Raw genomic sequence first — 21,321 nt, forward strand, 5'->3', positions numbered from 1 at the left:
CGTGGTATTATTTCTTGTAGTAATATCTTAGTTACCTCCCGAGCCTTGGCTGTTCTGGTTGGAAATGCTTCTGGCCATCCTGAAAAGGTGTCAGTTAATACCAATAAATACCGGTACCCCCCTTTTCTTGGGAGTTCGGTGAAATCAATCTGCCATTGTTGTCCAGGCCCATTACCTTTTCCAATTTGGCCCATTTTTGGCTTGGGAGTGTCCTTGGGATTAGTCTGGAGACAAAGATCACATTGCTGAGTTACCTGTCTTACTGTGGTATACAAATTAGGCCCTATCCATTTTCCATTAAAAAACTCTTATGCTACTTCAGCTCCCCAGCATGCTTTATTATGTTCTACAATTACCATTCAATTTAATATGATATCACAATTCTCCCATCATTTATTTACGTTAAACCTGCAGATAACATTTTCCATTTACATCTTAGAATATTCTACTTCATTTTCTAAAGCTTTTGTTAATGCCTGATTTTCTGTTCTTGGTACTAGTGCCAAAATTTGACTCTCAGATGCCCGTTCTGCCACCCCTTTGGCTCCTGCATCAGCCAATCTATTTCCCTTTTCAATATCAGTATCCCCTAGTTGATGTCCTTTAATGTCAACTTTAGTAGGCAGGTATACTGCTTGGAGTAATTTCAGTATCTCTTCTGCATGTTTAATTGAGGAAGATAAAAGTCCTCTCTCCTTCCAAATTGCCCCGTGTGCATGCACCACACCAAAGGCATATTTCAAATCTGTCCAAATGTTTGCCAGCTCAAAAGCTCTTATCAAGGCGATGATTTCCACCTTTTGGGCTGCTATTTGTTACCTCATATCCTGTGAGAGGAAGTCCCTGGTGGACGAAGCTGCTGCCATCTATACACCAATACTCTGCATCTCCTAGTGGTGTATCCTTTCGGTCTGGTCAGCTGGAGTATACCATGTCCATGGTCTTGATGCAATCATGAATGGGTAATCTGGAAACTCTGTTACTGAGGAAAGGCTGGGTTCACAGTATTAGTGCTGAAAAAATTTAGTAAACTAATAGTCCATTATACACGTTCCTTTTCTTCTTCAGTAGCTATCATTTGCGTATTGCAACAGTGTCCCCTTTACCCGAAGGGGTCTTTCGAGCTTCAAGATCCCAGTTCCTGAATATGGTGGGGCTATTCTTGAACCCCTGTGGTAACACTGTCCAAGTAAGCTGAGTTTTCCGTCCTCTATTAGGATTTTACCATTCAAAAGCAGAGTTTCTGGCTTTCAGTTGCCACGGGCAGGCAGAAAAAGGCATCCTTTAAATCTAGTACCATGAACCAAACTTGACTGCTTTTCTCATTTTGTAATTCCAATCATTTTTCCCAATTTAAATTTCAAGCATTGAAAAAAAAAAAAAAAAACGCTTTTTCCTGTTGGCCACTTGCTCCTATTACATTTACTGACTAATTAACACAGAGAAAGAAGCTCCTGTAACCAACAAAAAAATTCAAGCCTCTCTCTTCGTTCCCTAGCTTTACTTCAGCTAGTGGACCTGCTAGGGTAGATGCCCCAGGACCCCATCATTCCTGACCGTTGTAAGTTTGTCCTGCAGCCTAAGACAATTTCTTTCTGATATCAGGGGCCATTCCCCTGGAAAGAGGCTAGCCAATTGCCTCTGTTGTATTTTTTTTTTTTTTCATTGCATTTCAAAGTTGGTCCAAAAATTCAAAAATTCCATAAATTCCATAGGGGTTTCTTTTGGACCTTGTTGGAACAGATTCTCAATTCCCAATAGCCAATTTAACCAGATTTTGGTATTTACATAATTTCCGGGGTGATTAGGGTCTCAGTGGGGGGGTCGGTCAGGGGAATGCAATCGTTGACAGTTCCCTGAGCGGTCCCATTGGCAATCTGAGCTCACACAGGAACTCAGGTTGTTTTAAGAGTTAGCTGCTTTTCTGTTTCCATGACAACTCTCTCGGACCCATCACGGTCCCTCTGCCCCAGAGGGCTCGCACCCGCGATTTAGAGATCTCAGCCTCGGGTTGAGGCAGAACTATTAGCATTCCTACATCCTCTTTCCCTGCTCATTCAAGTTCAAACAGCTCTGTTAAATACTACATGCCACACAACCTTTAACACCTTCAACACCCCTTTTAACACTTCCTTTATCTTTCTCCAGCCTGTACTTTTCTAATGCCAACACCAAAGGCTCAGTCAGGGGCCAACTTAATTCCAAACCTTTTCCCTCCAAGATGCTGAAACAACATATCACTATACAACATTTCATCCTATTTTCCTTCTCTCCTCAAAAACAACATTAATTGCAAGATAGTGTTATAGTCGATTGATCCATAAAGCGGCCATTTAGCTTATATAGTGGCCACCATTGATTGCAATACTTAGTGAAAGTCCTCTTGCTTTCTGTGCCCCCATTTCTAACAATATCCTTCCAATGTGCCAATATGCACCCAAGGAGGCTTTTTTTTTTTTTTTAGGACGTCTTTGTTTTGGATTTTACCCATTTCCTTGATTTCCCATTCCCTTTTATTTATTTATATTACTGTCCCTTGTTTCAATTTCCACGCAAACCTTTTTATTGCAGGTTTTTACTATCTTTTCCTAATCTTCTTCCCAAATGCCCCAATTCTCTGGGATTAAACTCTTCTTTCCACATACAAACTTCACTATTTCAGATTATTAATTGTTATGAACAGACTCGCATACGAAGTCGGTCTGTTAATAAATGTTATTAATCACAGAATTTATTAATTAATTAAGTAAGCAAGCAGAAGCAAAACAGCGCTGGGCGGCCGGGGAGTTCCGACTCCGCAGCGGCGCACAATTTTCCTTCTCCGGGGGTGCTGTTTTATAGTATCCGAGTTCCATCTTGTCCGGGCTTGTTGAACCAGCTGCGGCTATGCAGTCCAAAGGGGGGGGGGAGGCTGCTTCCTCTCTTTGGTGCTCACGCGTTGTGCTAATGTTTGGGTGGGGGGAGTGAAGTAGCAGACAGGATGTCTTGCGATGGGGTATTTCACAGAGTCTTTGTACCTGTTCAAGGATGTTTACCCAACACCCCCCCTTCTTGTTATCTGCCTAATAAGCCTCCCCTTCATTGAGGCAACATTGTGCAACCTTATCTCCCTCGCAGATTCCCAAATTCCTTACAGATAGTTAGCAAATCCCCCCCCTCCCCAACTTTGTCATCATATATCAAGGTTCTATTATGATCAGGAAGCTCTGTCCCAACCTCGTGTAAAATACTATCTATTTTATAACCATCTTATCCCTTTTTTTTTTTTTTTTTTTTATTTCTTTATACAATGAACAAATACATCTTACCCATTACATTAATGAGCCCCGTTCCAATCATAAATCCACAGGACTTCGGAAAAACACCAGAAGCACTCAGCCTTCCGTCTTCTAGACAAGCAATACCACCTTTTTTCACAAAATTTACATTTCAACAAGACCGAATTTCAAGCCGAATGCTAATTTTTCTCATGCACTTTGTTAGTAAGCCCACACAAAACAAGGAATCACTCCTGCGTATCCATCAATATGGGGGGTTTAAAAAGGTATTGAGGCCTAAATAAATTCGCTCTCCCCCTTCTTACCAAATTCCCAGGGCTCAGGCCCAAACCACCAAAGAAGTGACTCTCCGTTCTACCGCTTTGATAATCAGTCAGCCCCCCTCCCCCGATACTTGGGAAACTGACCAAACACCACAGCGAATATACCCGAACTTCTAAACTGTTACTTAGATAATGCTCCCACCTTCCTCTTTGTTACACTCAAAACATTTAAGAACAAAACAGGATTACAAGATGCACCGCCGGGCCTGTATATTGGGCACCACCACTCAACACTTGGATAAAACAGCACTTCCTTTCGATCTGTCATGCACTTTGTTCATCTCCAGCCGTTCCCCTTGCGGAGAATACAGAACCGCAGATTGGAACTCCTCACTCTCTTCACAGCGATGCTGCGTCTCACTCACACAGCACAATCACGCAATCAGACAGAGGGGCCCCTAGCACTTCTCGTTCAAACCACAAGAATATATCACTTAAAACAATAACCAAACTTGTTTGTGTCATCTCTGGCCGCGTTCCTCCTGGAGTAATTCACTTCACAACAATACTTTGTCTCAAAGACATACACTTACACAAATGCTTTCAACATGAGATACCCAGACATCCACAAATAAGACATACAGTTATTAACACTCCTATTAATATCCCTCCAGCAGCTGCAAATATTACCCAGATAACCTTGTCACAATTTTGAGAGGCCCGCTTACCCTTCTCCTGCTTCTTATACAGTCATTAGCAGGTCCACCCTGGCTCCCAAAACTGGGATGCAGCGATAACCTCGGATTTGCTCGTTCTACTCCCAAGATCATTAGCGGCCAAGCTATCGGTCAGCAAATACCCCTTGACCCCTCTACCGGTCACCAAATCTCCATTGAATGCTTTATCGGTCAGCCTGTAGGGTAGCCTCCTCCCCTACGGGGACTATACTGCACGCCAGATGTCTCCACGCAATTCATCAGCTGTCCCGGCCATGCATACAAGTTACAGGCCCTTCCTGTACTGTAAAACATACCATTTCTCCGTGGCTTCAGGAGGTCTTTGCTCCCACAGTGAGCAGCTGAGAGTAGAAGCTCCTCCGAGGAAAATACTCGGGGTGCTCCTAGGGGCGTCTGCTCCACAGTCGATCCCGCAGCTGAGCGGATCGGCTCCTGGCTGGCTAACCAAACTGACTTGCGGAAAACAGACTCCATAATCAGTAAGATTGTAAAGTAGGTATGTTTATTCAGCGCTGGGCAGTACACAGGGTAATCCCGCCAAAGTCGTGTGCACCTGACATGGCAGTTTGCCATGGTTATATGCAGTAAAGAGTTACATATGCATGACATTTCACAATATGCCTATACATATTCATAACCTGTCCCCGCTTCATATTAAAATTAATTCCAAGGAGTCATTTCCATGAACTCCTCCCATCTGGGCTTGCGCAGTGTCTCCTGGTGGTGGTCATTGGGGGTTGTGGGGATGAAGGTTGATGACTCTTCCTCGTCACTGCTAGTTGACCTCTTGTCTTTGCACAGACTCAGTTGCTCCTTGGCTCTCGTCCATCCTCAGGACCAGTTTCTACCAGTTTCTTAAAATGGGCTCACTCTCTTATTAAGAGACTGACCTTGGTAAGGGGCCCAAGGCTTCTTGCTTTAGTTCATTTGCACAATGCACTATAGTTAGCAAAGACACTAAGTAGCATCCTAGTTTAATGCCATCAGCACACTCTCTCTACTTGAGAAGATTCTCCTAACTCTTTCTCTCACAGCCTCACAAGGGAGGGAGAGAGAAAGACTAGTTTTATGCAGTCACAAAATAGACACCGGGCCTGGAAGATATTGGTTCCATGGCATCAACAGGTGCTTCACATCCACATTCCTTAACTCTAAACACCTGCATAGGCCTCTCCCATCAGATGTCTTTTCCAGGCCAGGTGTATGCAAAACTCAGCTCAGCAAAAGTCAGCTCAGTAGATTTTGTTTTAATGTCCTGGTAACCTCTTTACACTTCTGGAAAGGTAGCAGCCAGGCAATTGTTGTCTTTGCTACAAAAGGACTTTCTGATGTTACTTCTAAGAAACAGCAAGTTATTTCCTGAAAATTGCTCTTGTCCCTATTAGGATTACCTAAAGAAAGACATCTGCACAGGATGGCAACAAAAAGGGTTTCTTGCACATAGCTGGGAGAGTTGTTGCACCTGTTTTGCACAAAAATGAAGGCTGACCTTGACAGGTTCCTTTGCAAAGCTCTGCTCCTGTCCCTGATAGCCCTTAAGGCTAAAGTGGTTCCACCTGGGGTCAGGAGCTCCTTGGGAGATCAGGCTTGGTTCCCAGATGGTATAAATTAGATTGCTTTAGTAGAGTCAATAAAGCTAATCTTGTACATTTAAGTTGTTTTTTGGGTAGCTTTTTTCCTGTCATTTGTGAAGGGGGTTATTTGTGTGTTTTGTTGATGTTATAGAGCTACCTTTTTAAAGCTCTTTAGAGATAAATGCTCGGCTTTTATTATTGTATTTGGGTGTTAATTGTGAAGTGAGTACTTTGGTTTTTTTTTTGTTTATGAACATAAATTTTTATTTGAAATACGTGCAGATCTGTAGTTTTCTAAATTCTTTCATTTAGGAAGAATGGGGCTTTTAGAAAAACATATTTTCCTTTGGAAAGTTAGACCTATTAGATAGTAACTTTTTATGATTATGTATGTATAAGCTTTGAAATTCAATTTTATTAGGAGCATTGCTTGGTTATTGTATGTGACCGTTATAAAGGAGAAGCAGAAGCACTGTAAAGGCCCCAAAGGGTCTGTTTTGCAGTAGACTGCTAGATCTCCTTGTTCCAGATAGTGAGTATCCTTAATTCTTGTCTGATTGTGTGTTCTCAAACAAAACTAGTTATGTCACTTTTTTTCTTTAAAGCTTAAAAGTTCTGTTTTTTCTTCTTAGCTGAACTTTTTTTTTCCTGAAAATTGTTCTAATTCCTCTCCCTAACAAATCATCTCTGAGCAGACTTCAAATGTAGAAGTTTTTTATTTTCTGAAAGCTATATATAGACTTTTTTTGCACAGTAGGTTGAAAGTAATTCTCGTTAATACAACATGTCAAATCCTGATCTTGAAAAGATTTGGATGTGTGGGTTTAGGAGCTCTTCAGGATGGGATCTATTTGTTAAGAAGCATTTGTTTGGGACAATGAGGCTTGTGTATTAGGGTCTAGAACTGTTAATTTAAACACAGGTAATGAGTTTATGAGATGAGGTTATTCTGATATATAAGCCTATATATAAGACTACATTTCTAGGCTTCTACTCTTACCTATGCAACTGTTTTACTCCTAAATCCCAATGCCTTGTTTCTGCACAGTTCTGGGGTACTGTTTACTCCCTCTAGGATGTTATTAAGCCTCACTGGCAAGGAACAGAGTATTCATCTTTGATGGGTAGGTAGATTAAATATGCATACATAATAGTAAATATTTATTTAGGTACCTGAGCTATTCTAATTAATGGTTGCATTTTTCTTTTAAATGATTTGAGTACTTTTTAAATGGCAATTAATTAGTATACATGGTGTGATTATGTATTTTATTCTGCTGCTGCTAGTACAGTTAAAGAAGCTGGAAACTCCATGTTCTTACATTTCTTTCAGGTTGGTAAATATTAGTTTGCTACTGTTTTTTGTGTGCCTGGGGATGCACAAACCAGCATGTCTCTGCTCTATTTCCTAGCACTTATTTACCAGCAGCAGAACTACCATCTAGGGAAATAAGACTCTGATGCTGCAAGCACTTCGTGAAATTTTTTAACTTTAAATTTTAACTTTAAATACACAAACTTGTTGTGGTCAGCAGTGGCACAAGGATTACATGCATAAGTTTCCAGGATTGGGACCTATAGGTCTCTCTAGTGACCCGCTTAGCTTGCGGTAATAACAGGGCAGCTCTCAATAGACTATGCAGAGAGATACTTAATGCCAGAGTTTGGCTTCGTAGGCCCTATGCAAACAGTGGTAAAGTGATTTATTTTTGCTCTGAATTATTGAAGTGCAGGAAAAACAGACAAGTCCTTTTTTGAAAAAGGAGACAGCCCCTCTGAATCAGTTGTGTTAGGTGTCATTAGGTGTCCACTGCAGAAGCTATGTGCAAAGAGGTTATAGAGATCCATATCTTCTTGTGCCTGAAAGGTCAACTGTGATGGCTGCAGGCATCTGTCTCATGGAATGTGGCTGCAGGAACCTCGTCTTGACGGTTGAGCCTGGAAAGCATCTCCAGTGTCATTATCCTTGCAGAAATATATTGGGCTTAAAACCCATTACTATTACTGCATTGAATGGGGATCTGGAAACCAGACAAGTTTTCTGTTGGTCACATAAGTGCTTTGAGCTCTCCCTTGGCTTGAGGAATGCTCTGGCAATTTGTATTGCTTTTGGGTTTGAGAGACCAATATGGTAGGAAGTAAAAACTTTAGAGAACTCACTCCTGATTCCAAATCTGGGTGAGATACCTTCAGAGACACGGGGTTCCGTAGCTGATCTGATTAGAAGCTGCTAGCAACCAGAGGAAAGCTTTTGTCTACTTCTAAAGATATTAAAAAGTAAGGAGGAGCTCATACCTTGACTGGATCAGACTGAGTTTGAGGCTATCAACTCAGACTGGCTTGATGGGAAAGGCCCTAATGAAGGAGTGAGACAATTAGTGCCAAGGGATAAATCCTGCATGGACAGGTCCCTTGTTCTCTCACCCCTGCACTCCCCTCTGTCAACAGCCCAGAGTCAAAGCAAATTGGGAAAAATACGGTTAGTTTCAGAGCCACCAGAAATCCAAATGATATTTCATCATAGGTTCTAGGCCAGCACACTAATTTATTGAGTGCTATCACAGTGCTATTGGAAGTGGCCCCATGTGCTAACTTGGAAATAGATCATGATAAAAATAAGTGATCCATTATTGCCAGGTTAATGTGCTTTACTATACAACTCTGCCAGCTCAACAGAAACATCACTACATAATAATAATGATGCCTCCACAAACAGAAGCTGGAGGAGGGGGAGAGGAAATGAGACTTCAAGCCCCAGGATAGTATGGAAACTCCCGGGCAAAAAGCATTGGGCTTTCTGTTCATTTAAAAACTTTCAAAAAAAAAAAAAACTGAATTAAGTCTTGAAAAGCAAAGATGTTAAGGAATCATTAATTCAAAGTAATGAATGCCTTTTTTTTCCAGTTCATCTGCCTGATTAGGAGGGTTGATAACCATGAAATTCACCAGATACTCGCTACTGTTTCATTTCTCACGAGCTGACAGGGCTGTTCAGATTTGGATGCACTTTGCTGATAATGTGGATGAATCAAAAAAAAAAAGTCTTCCTGCCTGGCACATGGGCTCCTGCAAGCTTGAAAGAGACTGATGTAGACAGGCAGGAGGAGGCCCAGGCTGCATGCAGTGCCTGGGACATGAATGCAGAGGGAACAAAGCAGTGAGTGCAAGAGGCAGGCAGGGTGTTGTTTGCTGAGATGGTGTCACAAATGGGGAGAGGAACACAAATAGAGTTAGGGGAGTGTGGTAGTGATGGTGTGTGTGAGCTAAGGGCAAGGGATTGTGCACAGGTAGTGCCCTTGGTGGCTGGGAACAGAGCTCTGACATGTGAAGAGGAATAAGTGTGTGATGGCAAGTGCATTGCCACATCCCAGGGACTGTGCAGGTAGGGGATGGGGAGTGATGGGGGTGATGCTCATGTGAGAGGTGGCACAACCATGGTGCCAGGGGAAGGGAGCATTGGAAACTCATTGTGTGAATAGAAGCCAGGAGAAAGTTCTGTCTTTGCAATTCTTCTCCTTTATCAGGCCCTGGATGCAGGGTGGAGACCGCAGTCTCTTGTAAGCTGCATTGCTTTACCTGTGTTTTGTTTTGCATCCTCTGGGTGTGACATGTTTGTCTCTGGCACTGTGGAAAGCTCTTGCAGTTGGTATGCTTTCCTGGATATTTTTAGCAGGTGCTTTGCATTATAAATCCTGCTGGCTTTAACACTGCTGGGTAGACTTAGTATAATTTACCTTTGGTTTAACAAGAAATAGGAGCTGACTCAGGGATTAAGGTGTGTCAAGTCAACACAAAAAGTAAAGCAGGGGAGGATTAGTCAGATAAATTAATGTTAATTGTGAGAATGGTGCAGGGGAAGAGGAAATGAAACCTCCTTTACTCCTCTCCCCTTGAAGGTACAACTTGTGTTGCCAGTGCTGACCCCAAAATACATCCTGTCAGGATGTGTCTCTGTAGTTTGTGGAGATTGCAGCCCTTCCTGCAGAGCTTGTTTATTGCCCAGGTTTTTGAGTTGCATCTCTTAGCTCAGGAAGTTCCTGCTTGGGTTTCTAGATAGCAGCCCTCCACTGCATCTCATGGTGCACAGCTGCTGTGCAGTATGGATGTGAGCAGATCCTGGCTGCTGACAGGATGCATTGGGAGAGGTTTTATTTGACATGGATTACCTACTTGAGCAGCAGGATTGCCCTTACAGCCTCCAAACAATTTAGCCATGCTCAGAAATAATTTTAGTGCTTCAAACTTCTCCATGCAAATCTGTGTTGGGAGGGAGGATGCTGTTGAACAAACATAGATGCTCTTTAAATATAGGTTGTTGTCACTTTAGTGAAAGGGAAGTATTGATGGCTGCAAGGCAATAGTGATGTGGTAGCACTGAAAAAATCTAAAATCTACATGGGGGGGAGGGGATGGTCTTCCCTGACCACTTGCTGCTTTTTTTTAAGTAAAAGACCCTGAGGATTTCAACACATGAACAAATTGTAAACCTTCTCTTTCCTGATAGTGAAATGCGTTATGTTTAAACTGTTGGGGTCCATGCTCTTGCTATACAGTAAAGGTTCAGTGCTTTATCTTCCAATGAGCATAGGGTAAAGCTACCTTGTGGTGTTATCTCCTGTTTAGCATAGAATTTGTATGTGTATGTGGGTAGTTGGAGGAAAGCCACTATCAGACCCTTTAGGCTTTCATGTTGCTCTGTTTATATCCCCCATTTCCTGGCTAGTGTCAGGTTTTGGACAGAAGACAACAGAAGTAAAGATGGCTGAGTGTTTTATCCTCTTTGCTTCTGTTCTACCTGTGCCCTGCCCTCATCAGGAATAAACAGCTATAACAGACCTTGAAACAATAAATTCCATAGCCTCAGGTTGGTTTCTTATGAATTATTGTCCTCATTGAAAATCTCTATTTCCCTTCAATTCTTTTTCTACTGACAAGATGTGAGGATTAATTTAGAAGGAGATAATGAGTGGTTGCATGTGCACATGGACATGTACATGTTCTCTTAAGGTAATGTAAAAATTGTGATTAGCTGTTTAGATTAGTTATGCCTCAAATTTCTAATCAAAAATAGATGTTTGCAGTGCTAGTCACAGCATTTCCTGCAAAATCCAAAAACACTACTCCTGCCACTGTCAACTGGTAGAAACCTCTGATAAAGAGCAGAGGAAGGGAAGGGTGATGGGGTGAGGGCTGCAAAATGCATTAAAGTCAGCACAGGACAACTGCAATGGATGTTTAATCCTTGTTGTGACTGTTGTGCTGCGGACCAGGAGTGGTGTTGCTTCATGCTGTTTGTATGGAGTCCTAGCAAGCACCAGGGTGGAGATGAAGAAAGATGTAGTTGCCAGACTTTTAAGCTGTATTTCATGAATATCAAGGCATGAGCTGCTGTGCACTGGTTCATGATGGAGCAGGTATCTGCAGTCTGGACTTGGTGACTATGGTGCTGGGCCAGGTAGGTCCTATGCCATAGTCAAAACAATCTGAAATACTGTTTTTGTGGGAAAGGAATTTGCAGGTGTCTTTGTGCTGTTTCACATCTCCCTGAGTTAGAGATAATGAGTAAAACAGCGGTAGAACCAAAAACTTGAGCAAGGTCGAGATAAATTAACTTGGCTGCAGTGTTAAAGATGAGCTTTGAGCAGTGGCCAATTGCTGGCTGGCTTGAGGCGTGTGTCTGAGGGTCTCTAACCAATTGTAAGGCAGGTTTGGGCATGTGGACAGCATGTGGGGCTACAGGGAAAGTATATGTAGTAGTGAAAAAGGGGCAATAAAGGTCTCCTGTTCAAGAGCCATCAGGAGTCCGTGTCTTGCATCCCTTCAAAGGGTGACCATGACATGATAGGGGAGAAGCAGCACTGCATGAGCATCTGAAGGGAACCCAGCCGAATGAGTCGAGCTCACAGCTGGACTGCAGCTTCAACCCTGGGACATGACCTGGAGGACAGGTGAGCAGCTGGGCATTGATCATGGGAGCTAGCCTTTTGGCAGAGGAAGAGGCTATAGTGAAACTACTAAAGCAACTCCTAATAGAAAGGGGAGTAAAAAAAAATGATCTGTTTAAGATGAAGCTATTATTGAATTTTTTGTGAAAACAAGGGCTCCCCTCAATGGCTTCCACAGTATTAGATGTAAAAACTTGGGACCAAGCGGGGGAAAAAAACATGGGAAGCAGCGTCCCGTGGGGATACTAATGCTGCTGAGGTGATGACTACATGGCAGCTGGTGACAGAGACTTCAAGATAGTGGCAGGCAGAAAAGGAAGTACAGAACGCCACTGCCCAGGCAATAACAGCAGCCGAACTGAGATCAGAGCCTGCAAGGTCACCAGAGCAGTGCAATTTGATAGACCTTGGGGAAGACAAGGAAGAGGGCCGCGGACTGCTGCAGCAGAGCCCCTCCCCACTGACCCCCTCGGCTCCTGCCTTGCCTACCCCCTGATAATGCTTCCCTAGGGGCCCGAGCTTTTGACCCGCGGGAACAATGGGAGCTGGTGTGCTGGGAAGCGCTAAAAGATGGGGACCTGGTAGGAATGGCTTTCTTGGTGCAGGTGCGACCCAATGGTCCAAATGAATATAATGCCTTCCACTGGGACCTAATTAAAGAGTTGAGAGACTGTGACTGCATATGGATTACATGCACCACTTAGTCATTGTTAGAAAATGTTATGACTGGTCAATTGTTGGTGCTGTACGATTGTCGCCAGCGCTGCTGGCTGCTGCGTTTCTCCAGTTTGGGCGTCTGCCCGCATGCACTAGGCGCTGCCATGTTCCGCCTGCTGCTGCGAACAGGCCCGCTGCCCCGCGGGCCCCTGCTCTGTCTGCCCTGCGAGGCCGGGCAGAGCCGTGCACCGCCCATGCTCCGCAACAGCCCACACGGCCACAAGAGCCGCCCCTGCCGGGTCGCCCCCCCAGCCTGCCAGCCCCTCTGCTGGTGCTGCGGGCCGCTGCCGGCAGCTCGGCCAAGGATGTGGGTGGATCCCCTGAAAAGGCAGCCACAGATCCCAGCAGCTGAAAGAAGTTCTCAAAGAATGTGGTGCTGTAGGGGTTTCATTCCATGTTGGAATTTCATTAGTATCTCTAGTTTGTAAAATTCCATTGAATGTCAAAGGACCAATTGGGAATGACTGTAGTGTATTGCTGCTAGGATGATCAAGTACAACTTCGACCAGATTGTTTGTTTTGTCAGGGATAATTGATGCCGATTATAATGGACAAATCTAAGCTATGGCTTGGACACCATCTCCACCATTGTCAATACCAAAGGGAACTAGAATTGCTCGATTGATTCTTTCCGGAGCAGTAGTCTGCAGGAGTTGGTTCAAGAACAACTCCAACAAGGACATATTGTTCTGACAAACAGCCCATGGAATTCACCAGTGTTTGTCATCAAGAAGAAGAGTGGGAAAGGGAGATTACTGCATGATTGGCAACGAATCAATGCAGTGACTGAGGATGTTGCAGCCAGAAAGCAAGGGAAAAAAAGGGGAGGGGGAGGAGAAAAAAAGAAAAAAAACAGTACCTTTGAATATTGTAGCAGACTCGCAATATGCTGTAGATGTTGTTCAGCGCATTGAGAGGGCACATTTGACAGACATCCCAAAGGGAAACAGTTTCTAAAATTTAAGGAGCTGCTGTTTTTGGTAGAGTAGTGAGTGCACTCGTATTATTCACATGCAGAGCCACACACCATGTTACCTGGTATTTTTGCAGAAGGCAACCCCCACGTTGACCAGCTAACTAATACGACCCTGACTGCCCTGGTGCCTAAGGTGCTGGAGCAAGCACAGTTATCCCATGCCTTTTTCCATCAATCCGCCAAAGCCTTGGCAAAACAATTCGCTATATCGATCACTGATGCCAAATTGATTGTCCAAACATGTCCTGATTGTCAACAACACATTTCGACCCCGTCTTTAATGGTAAACCATAGAGGTCTACGGTCCTTACAGTTATGGCAGAATGATGTAACGCATATTCTAGAATTTGGTCACTTGAAATATGTTCACGTATCGGTAGATACTTTCTCTTATGCTATTTGGGCGACAGCTGCAGTGGGTGAAACTAGTCGCCGTGTCTAGGCTCACTTCCGTGTCGCTTTCACAGTGCTAGGCATCCCAAAGGAAATAAAACCTGGCAGTAGCCCTGCCTATGGTAGTCACTTGCTTCAAACCCTTTTTCAAACTTGGGGTATCCGACACATCACGGGCATTCCTCGTTCCCCCACGGGTCAAGCCATTGTAGAGAGCACACATCGCACCTTGAAAACACTGCTAAATAAACAAAAAGGGGGAGACACCCAGGAAACACCACAGAACAGGTTGGGAAAGGCACTTTATGTAATGAATCACCTGTCATTACCCTTTCCTCACAAAGAGGTACCGCCCATAGTAAAACATTACAAAAATATGAATTCTGCTCTGTCACAGGTGCCACAATCAGAGCAGGCATTAGTGATGGTAAAAGATTTAAATACAGGCCTTTGGGAGGGACCCCAGCCTCTTATAACTTGGGGTCGAGGGTATGCTTGTGTCTCCACAGGTCACGGACCAAGATGGGTACCAGCAAGGGGGGTAAGGCCATGGTTGGCCGCCTCCTCACAATCGCCACTGTCATCAGTTATTGCCAGCCCTGGGTCTCCATCCAACCACACTGCAACATCTGGGTCACCCTCGCCAACATGACAGGACAAGAAGCGATGTGCCTGTCCTGGGCTAGTGCTAAGGACCTGTTTACGACACGTCTGGTGGGGATCCCGGCAGATAACAAAGATTGGACTGTCTACTTACCGCAAGCACCCCTAGAGCCACAGGAATTAGATATCCTGGGATGTGAAACAGCAACAGCATGTGCAAGGTTTAATTGCTCAGGCAAAAAAACAAATCATGAAACAAATGGTCAATGCCGCACTTGCTCCTTATTGCAATGCATCTCTTTGCTATAATTATACAAAACTATAATAGCATCCTTCCTTGCACCAGGAGCCGCTCTGCTCGGCTGTGGGATCGACTGTGGAACGGACGCCCCTAGGTGCACCCCGAGCATTTTTTCCTCGGAGGGGTCTCCACTCTCAGCCGCTCACCACGGGAGTAGACGAGGACCTCCTGAAGCCGCGGACAAATTATTTTAAGTGATATTTTCTTGTGGTATGAATGAGAAGTGCAAGAGGCCTCTTTGCGTGATTGTGCTGTGCGAGTGAGAAGCAGCATCGCTGCGAAGCAACATCCCTAGCGCTTAGTGGCTTGTTGACTGATGTAGATTCTAGTAGGCACGCTACTTTACAATCGTAATTCTGCATGTGATTTTCACCCTGTTGCTTATTGTACCTTGCTTATTGCAGTGTCTGCGGTGCTTGATAGAAAAATCTATAGAAAGCGTTTGGTTGATTGAAAATAAAAAAGGGGGAATTGCGGGAAAGGAATTTGCAGGGAGTTTTGTGCCGTTTCACACGTCCCTGAGTTAGAGATAATGAGGAAAACAGCGGTAGAACCAAAAACTTGAGCAAGGTCGAGATAAATTAACTTGGCTACAGTGTTAAAGATGAGCTTTGGGCAGTGGCCAATTGCTGGCTGGCTCGAGGCGTGTGTCTGAGGGTCTCTAACCAATTCTAAGACAGATTTGGGCGCGTGGGACTATGGAGAAAGTATATGTAGTAGTGAAAAAGGGCAATAAAGGTCTCCTGTTCAAGAGCCATGAGGAGTCTGTGTCTTGCATTCCCTTCATGTTTTCATGAAGGCTGTGCTTCTAAATTCTGTACACCATGTATCTGAATGGGGTGGCACTGCATGGGCCTGAGGTGCCCTCATAGAGTTAAGGACAGCTGCCATCCTCTCTGTTCATTCATTTAATTCGTCACCTCGGTTAAATCCAGCCCTGGTGCTTGGAACCATCTTCTCTGGTAGTATACATGAGCTTCAGGGAAGGCATTGCTAAGATGCCTTCAGAGACCATTTAAAAAAAATCATTTTCTGTAAGAAAAGCAAAGAATAAGTGGAAACATTTGATTTCTCTCTCGACCCCCCACCCCACGGTGCCAAGAAGAGAGAGGAGGGATGATGCTGGTGCCGATGGAATAGGAAGCCCTTATCATTGTGCTTGGAGACTAAACCAATGAAAATCTCAGTTATACAAAATGCTTTACATCTGATCTTTCACTGTAAATGTCATAGAAAGAAAGGATCTCTCTGATATTTCAAGGAGCAGCAAAATCTGCGATGACGTGTTGGTATCAAGATTTGCATATTTATTATAGATAAGCTGTCAAAAATGTATGTTGTCAATTTCACCTTACACTCAGAATTTAATGATGCACATAAAGGATAAAAAATCTTTAATATTAATATGATTTTAGATTATAAGACTTCATTGTGGATATCAATCACCTAAACCTTAAGAACATGTCACTCAAGTTGATATAGTTTATAGAAAATTAATGTAATCCATTCTGTATGATCTATTGCCATATCGGGGGGTTCAGGAGGTGGGATGGGGAGTGTAGGCAGAGGGCTGACTTGTTATTTTGCCATGTTCCCTTAGGTACGTTAAGTTCCTTGAGTACATTAACTCTTGCTGACCTGGGACATGTTTGTCTTTCCTATAACTGTTTAGGCATTGTACAAACTCTAACTCAAAGGAGAGTTTCCTGTTTTGTTGATGGCCCTGGGTTGTGTCAGTGCTTGCACGAGCAGATTATGTTTAAGCAACAAGACCTATTCTTGGAGAAATCAGTAGCTGTAGAGGGGATGGGCATTACAGCTTCCAAGTGTCTGAAGAGGAAGAGCATTCAGGAGAGTAGCTGAGTAGTGTAAGCACCTCCTGTGACTGGAGGTAGCTGCAGGACTGTGGCCTGTAAAAAAAGAAAATAGGGCTGAAGGTGAGATTTTTCTTAAATTCATCTGTTAATAAATTATGGAAAAGTCACTAGTGCTAGTGCTTGCAGGAAAGCTTTGCAAATACAGGGCTTGCCTCTTTCATCTTTTCCTGATCTTGCAGAAGGTCCATTCATTCAAAGCATCAGTAAATTGACCTTCTGCCCATGAAAAGGAGGTGTAACAGGTTGGCAGATGGTATTCAGAGAATGAGGATCAAGGTTTAGGTCTCTTACTAGGACGTGGGGTATGCCTTGTTGCAGTCTATTACCTACTGCAATTGATGAGAGCAGTTCCAGTGGATATTGCATACACAAACAACTTGTTGAACCTATTTCAAGTTTCTTCCTTTGAGTAGGGAGATGAGGTGAAACCGTTGCCAGTGCTCCCTTGCAACTCTACTGTTATAAATGACTGAGTCCCAAATAGGATAACAATCAAAGTTTACAATTTATTAAACGAATAGAGGCAAGCAAACAGCGCTGGGTGCGCCGTGAGTCTCTGCTCCACCAGGACGCACACCTGTTACGTAAGGCGGCTGGTTTTTATGCTCCTAGGCTAATACATATTCATTACTACTTCTAGAAGAGGCAGGGTTATTATAATTGGTTTCCCGAATCCGAAGTCCTCCCAGGTGCGCCTGCTTATCAGTCTCTGTTAGTCTCTCGGGGGGCCACTTGCACGGGGAGGCTCATATTCTTCCTCCTTATCTAGTGGTCTCTTGGCCGGCTGTCAGAAGTTACTGCACGTCTGTGCAGAGTCAGCAGTTTTTCTCTGAAGAAATCCCTTTGTTCTCTTATCACCTAAACCCAGGCCTCAATGTTAACCCTTCAAATCCCTTAGTGGCACGAATTGCTGGACCATTCCTTACAATTCCTCCCCTTCTTTTTAATATCATCAATTCGTGTCTCTTCTTCAACCTTTGTTAGTAACAATTGGATTTCATCAGTCAGTTCTCGGGGTGTACATTTCTTAAGCATCATTATTGACACATCACCTTTTCTCTCCCGAAGTCATCACAAATTGGGTGCTATTTATTATTCGCAGTACCAACAACGTAAAGCAAGGTATCATACAAGGTATAAACAACGGCATTACACCACATAAAAATAAAAATAACATCCTTTTAACCCATGGTCCACCGGGCAACCACGAAAAGAAATCCCAATCCATACCCTTCCAAGTTTGTACTGGGACGTGGGCTAACTTCCTAATTTCCTTTGTTATCTGTTTAACCACTTTTCCATTATCATCAATTTGTAAACAACAATTAGAATCGTTCAGTTTTCCACACACTCCCCCTTCTTCTGCTAGTAAATAGTCTAAGACCATTCTATGTTGAAAGATAGCATTCCTCATCTGAGTGGATTGATCAGCCAGAAGATCCAAGGCCGTCGCTGTTTGATTGGTTACAACTTCGAGGATAGCTTGCAACCTAATTATTCGGTTCAAATTATAAATAGGTTCTCGGGCTCCTGATACCACCTCATTCGGGTTCCAGGTAGCTGGCCCATAATGCTGTATGATTCTTTCAGGAGGCCATTCATCCTTTCCCCTCTTTTGGGCACTACCCCCAGCTAAGGAAGTATCAATAGATCGTTTCACTCTGTTCAGGTCATCATATCATCTTATTCCTAAATGATTTCCTTGTGTTTGTGACAATAAAAAGAACAAGGGTCTTATGTACCCCACATAGCATATTCCCGACCAGTTTCCGGGTAGCCTCTTGTAAGCATGTTTGCCACACACCCAATAATGTCCCTTTAGGGCCCACGTCCCGTTTGGAAAAGGACCATCCCATCCCTCTTTACCCTTTGGGGCGTGATAATACAGAGTGTCCTTGTTACCGAGTGGTCCTGTTACAATGTCTGCCCCGTTTGTACTCGTATATGCGCACTTCCAAGCTCCCACGTTGGGTTTCCACTTACAGTCACAATTCAGTTCTCTTTGGCGGCCTGTCATATTATAAGCTGACCAGAAATGTTTAAAGAACACTCGCCTCCCATTCTCATTCTGCCATTTCCAACGATAGACCCGCACCACATGCTATTCCTTAGAGGTGTTATCACAGTGATAGCTCAAGATTTGACCATCGAATTGTCCCCCCGCTTGTGCTCTTGCCACAGTTTCACATCCGAATCCAAAAAATTCTCAATATGAGCATTTCGGCCAAGTCCCATTTCTCAGCTGAACATGTGTGGCGTTCCATTTCCCACTACGTGCTGTACAGCTTATAGGACTACATCCAGAATCGGTACAATCATATCCGGGGGACAGAGTCCAATTGCAAATGCTTTTTCCCACCGCCACTGTTCCTGTTCTGTTCAAGCAGTATACACCCCAAGCTGACGAGTACAACTGCCATGGACCTCCTTCCTCTTTCCAAAATTGCGTCCCATTATGAACTTCGCTCAAATTCCTGACCCACCACTTGGGTTCGACCGGGCCTGCTACCCAGGGCCAACTTTCACTTCCCCCCTGGTCCTCCACAAATCCAGCAGTTACTAAGGTTAAAGGCCTTGGCCACTTCCTCCCCCAAAGTGAAAAAGTTATTCCTCCGTTCCTGCCCATGGCCCAATTGCCCCTGTAAAAACAGTACCAGGAAGTATAGCATTTCTTATCCTTTTTCACCGTCCAATCTTGAGAGTGTGGGAAGCGCCTTCAATCATGGGGTTGGGCCCGCTTTCAGAGCTTGTGTTACCATTCAGCCCTTCGGGGTGATCCAGCTCCTGGAAAAACTAATCACAATTTTATTATGGGTTTAAAAGGTTCTCATGTTATTTTTCTCAGGACAACCTGATCTTAGCACGGGAGAAGTCCGGTCGAGGCACTCTCACTCGGCGGTCAATACCCATAGGGGTTGCCTCCCTCGGTAGACCATACACACCGCAGTGGAGGGTCCTACCCCGGTCTTGCCTTCTCCCTTTCCTCCCTTCAGCCTTGTCCTCTTTATCCAGTGCCCTTAATTCATGCAGAACCTCATTGCTGGGATATCAGTTCCTCTTTAGTCTCAGTTTCAGTTCCCCAGGAGTGGACTCAACCCTCCAGGCTTTGGTAGTTATTGGTCCTTTTATTCTGGATGCGTGGGTCCAACCCCTTTCTGCTGTTCTCACAGCTGTTTCAGTAGTAAGTAAAACAAGGTACGGTCCCTCCCATCGGGGGTTCAATGATTCTTCTCTCCAGGTTTTTATTAAGACCTTGTCTCCTGGTTGTATTTTATGAATAGCAAATCCTAAAGGTGGTGTTTGAGTCATCATCCCAATTTCTCTTAGCTCCTGTAATCTCCTTCCAATGGTAATTATATATTTCTGGATACTATGATCCTCAACTACATTGTTCCCTAGGGGCATCCCTTGAGAATAAGGCATACCATATAACATTTCATATGATGATAATCCAGTCTCACTGTGTGGTTTAGTTCTTATGTTTAAAAGTGCCAATGGTAAGCATTTCATCCAGGGCAGCTGTGTCTCGATCATTAACTTAGCCAATTGTTGTTTTATTGTTTGATTCATCCTTTCTACTTTCCCTGAGCTTTGTGGGTGCCACGGAGCGTGGTATTCCCACTGAATACCTTTCAAGCGGTACATCCTTCGAATCTTTGTGGCTGGCTTATGTTCGATTATTTCCACACAATTGTGTTCCAATGGTCCTTCTTCTGGAACAGTTCCTAGAAATACTGCTGGATATAACAGGTTAGTCGTTTTCAAGGTTATGTCATCTTGTTCAGTTAGTATTGCCTGATATTTCATCATCCGGCTGGGTGATAACCAGTGCCCCCCCCTTTTGTTCCAAAACGGTTGTTACCATATGTGGTCCAAAAACTTCAATATGTTTTCCCATTTGAAGGCAAATAATTTTCTACTATCTTTATCAAGAGCTATGCAAAAGAAGGCATCCTTTAAATCTATCACGGTAAACCATTTATATTTCCCTTTCACAGATGTTAACAATGTGTAAGGATTAGCTACTACCGGGTGAATGTCCTTTGTTATTTCATTTATTGCTCTAAGATCTTGTACAAATCTATACTCGCCATTTGGTTTCTTTACTGGAAAAACTGGAGTATTGTATTCCGATTTACATTCTTCCAGAATCTGATATTTGAGAAATTTGTCAATAATTTTCACTATCCCCTGCCTAGCTTCTATCTTAAGCGGATATTGTTTGATTCGAACAGGTTTGGCTCCTTCCTTTAATTCCGCCTTTACCAGTTGTGCCAGTTTCGACTTCCCTGGTACATCTGTTTCTCATACTGCTGGTATAACTGCATTTTCTACTTCTCTTGGAATATTAACAAAGGGTTTATCTTTGATCATTAGGATTTGTCCTACTTTGGACTCAGGTACCTTCATTATTAATTCTCCATCCTCAAAGGTTATTGTTGCATCTAAGTTGGCTAATAGATCCCGTCCCAAGAGTGGAATCGGGCATTCTGGTACATACAAAAATTCATGGGTTAGTTCCTTACCCCCAAAACGCAAACCAAAGGGTTGTAAGAATGGCCGTTCCTCCTCTTTCCCTGTGGCTCCAATTATTGTAGTCCTCTTAGTTCCTAATCGTCCTTTTAAACTACTTAACACCGAATATGTTGCTCCTATT

The 21,321-nt window shown here is 43.6% G+C and overlaps 1 protein-coding gene and 1 long non-coding RNA gene across 12 annotated transcripts in view; both read left to right on the forward strand.

The window, feature by feature from the left end:
- CELF4 (CUGBP Elav-like family member 4) overlaps positions 1 to 21,321 on the forward strand; it is an 888,080-nt gene that overhangs the window by 41,580 nt on the left and 825,179 nt on the right. The window lies entirely within an intron of this gene.
- Positions 5,339 to 15,512, forward strand: LOC125181458 (uncharacterized). The gene is made up of 3 exons (XR_010827222.1): positions 5,339 to 6,384; positions 11,679 to 11,800; positions 14,393 to 15,512. It is a non-coding gene; the product is annotated as an uncharacterized lncRNA (long non-coding RNA).

This window comes from Anser cygnoides, chromosome 36 (genome assembly GCF_040182565.1).
Source record: "Anser cygnoides isolate HZ-2024a breed goose chromosome 36, Taihu_goose_T2T_genome, whole genome shotgun sequence".
In the NCBI taxonomy this organism is placed as follows: domain Eukaryota; kingdom Metazoa; phylum Chordata; class Aves; order Anseriformes; family Anatidae; genus Anser; species Anser cygnoides.